At 58.5% G+C, this 2,479-nt stretch overlaps 1 protein-coding gene across 1 annotated transcript in view; it reads left to right on the plus strand.

Moving 5' to 3' along the window:
* The first annotated feature begins 2,083 nt into the window (after positions 1 to 2,083).
* Positions 2,084 to 2,479, plus strand: part of CHD9 (chromodomain helicase DNA binding protein 9) — a 135,656-nt gene continuing 135,260 nt past the window's right edge. The window contains exon 1 of the mRNA XM_019644273.1: positions 2,084 to 2,184. The gene's annotated coding sequence lies outside the window, so the exon portion shown is untranslated. The remainder of the gene's footprint in view (positions 2,185 to 2,479) is intronic.

Genomic DNA, 2,479 nt, shown 5'->3' on the forward strand with positions numbered 1-2,479 from the left:
AAAACCTGAAAGTCTAAACTAATAAAAGTTTATCTGTGTCTAAGTTCTAAGTCACAGAGGCATAAAAAAAAAAAAAAGAAGAAAAAAGAAAGAAAGAAAGAATAGGTAGAACAGACAAGTATCGGCCCAGTACTGATGAAGGCGACACACAAACACAAAAACAGAAAAATAACAGATGTAACTTTAACATAATGAAAAACAGCATTTATTACAGGGACAAATAGATCTCTACATACTTTTGAGGGCACTCATTAATCCTAGTAGAACACAACAATGTTGAGAATGGTAATGATGATCCTTAATCACCAAGTTTAAGTAATTTTCAAGAAAAAATTGTTTTTCTGAAGAAAACTGAAGAAAACTGTTTTCTTGGGGAGAAAAGGTCTGTAGAGTAGCTAAAGATTTCATTCATATGGGATAGCTTCCCCTGGGATGCCGAATAAATGAGATGTTACTGCCCTTGCATTTGACTCAACAGGTTGAACTTGCAAACTAAAGTAGCATTTAAATAAGTAGTGCGCGGAAGCTCAGAGAGAAACTGTTTCTTTGCATTCTTATCCTAGTATGTGGTTGTTATTAAGTATCCTTGAGGGGACGCAAAGCTGTAATTGTAACTTGTGTCTCAGCAGGGTTTCCTCCCAGCCCTTGCAGTATCTCAGTTAAATAGGGATGTGTCGATCTACTCCGGAGGGCCTTCATTGGGGAATAGAAAGAATGAAACTACTTGGCAACTGACAGTCTGTCTACCACAGCCATTCCATTCGGGTCAGGCATAAACAAGCACAGGGACACGGCTCTATGCTTCTTAGTGGAGACAGGAATTCAAATTGAACATCAACCCACAGTAGATTTGAAATGGTCAACAGTTTCAAACAAACTTAAGGCTGACTCAAGTTCTAACATTCCGTTATTTTCCCCCCCCCCCTCCTACGAATATGGATTTTAAAGTTTTAATTAGGTATTAGAGCCAGCGCAGGACCTGACAAGAGAGACCCGTAGGATTTTAGAGCTGGGAGGCTTTTAGAAAATTTGTCCAGCCTTTTCATTTTACAGAAGGGAAAACGGAGGCCCTGGGACACGTTATGATTTAATGTAGGTCACTCGGGTCACTCGTGACCGAGCGAGAGGGAACCCAGGCGTCCCCACGCCTTCGCGGGCCGGCGGTTTTCCAGAACCACCCCCTACTCCTCGACCAGCGTCGCCCTCTCCTTTTTTTCGTTTGTCCTTTCTTTGCCTTCATAGCGGTGCCGTTTGTTTGGAACGTGGGCCTGAACATGGGCGGACTCGGTTTCAGCCGCAGCCCTCCGCCGCTGGAGGTGCACGCTGCCTTGGATCAGGGCTTGGGGCCGAATCGCCGCATCGTCGCGGCTGCACTGTCCTTGCTCCCGATTGTACAGCACAGGCGTGTGTCACTGGGGGTCCCGAGCGAAAGGAGGACGGGGGGCCGAATCCACGGCCGTTTGGAAAGGGAGGCCGTGGACACCCTCGTGGTTCCTCGGCGGACCCCGGCTGGCGGGGAGATGCCCAGCGGGTGAGTGACCTCGGCGCCGACCCCGTCACTGGTCAGCTCGCGGCCGGGGCGTGTCTGCCGGGCCTGACGTGGCGGCGGGGCCGCGGGCAGGGGAGAGGCCGCCGCGAGGGCGCGGCCTGACGTGGCGGCTGCGGCGGGGCTGGCGAGGGGAGCCCGGGCCACTGCACTGCCTGGCGCTCCGGCCAGAGGGCGCCCGGCCCCCACACTTCCCCGCCCCGAGGCCGCCTGGAGCTCCCGGAGTAAGCGCTCCGGCAATTGGGTCGGCGGCGCGGCGGGGCCATGTTGGAGCAGGCTGACGACCCCGCCCCCCCACCACCCTCCGCTCCAGGTTGGGCTGGGCCCTTGAGGGGAGGGGAGCCGCGAAGGGGATCCTCCCTCTCCGGTCGCCCGACGCGGCAGGAACACCGGCAGGAGCTGCAGCGGTCACGGCCGCCCCTCCCAGCGCGGGCCAATCAGCGGCGCGGGCACAAATATGCAAATGACGCGCCGGTGCTGCCGGAGTGCCGCTCGCAGGGGCTGGTGGGGTCGCGCTGGGGGAGTGAACTGGGCCAATCAGGCGGGTGCGTGGCGGCGCGGGGGAGGCGGCGCCCCTCCACTCCTCCCTCCTCTCCCTCCCGGCCCCGCGCTGACAGGGGGGCCTGGCCGCGCCGCCGGTAAGTGCCGCCGCCGCCCGTCGCTGCCACCCGCCGCCCCAGGCAAGGGGAGGAAGCTCGGGGGCGCCGCGGGGCAGCGGGCGCCGCTCAACTGGTGGGGAGAGGCGGGGGTGGGCTCTGTCAGCCGGGTGGTCGCCGGAGGCCGCCCCCGCCCGGCCAGCAGCGCGTGTCAGTCTCGGTCGAGGCGGGGGGCGGCGGGGGCGCCTCAGTCATGGCGAAGCCCGAGAGCCCGCGAGCGGCGGTGAGTACGTGCCGCCGCCGCTTGGCCGGGCGAGGGCCGAAGGGTCGGGGCAGG

Source organism: Hipposideros armiger, unplaced genomic scaffold (assembly GCF_001890085.2).
Source record: "Hipposideros armiger isolate ML-2016 unplaced genomic scaffold, ASM189008v1 scaffold_4, whole genome shotgun sequence".
Taxonomy (NCBI): Eukaryota; Metazoa; Chordata; class Mammalia; order Chiroptera; family Hipposideridae; genus Hipposideros; species Hipposideros armiger.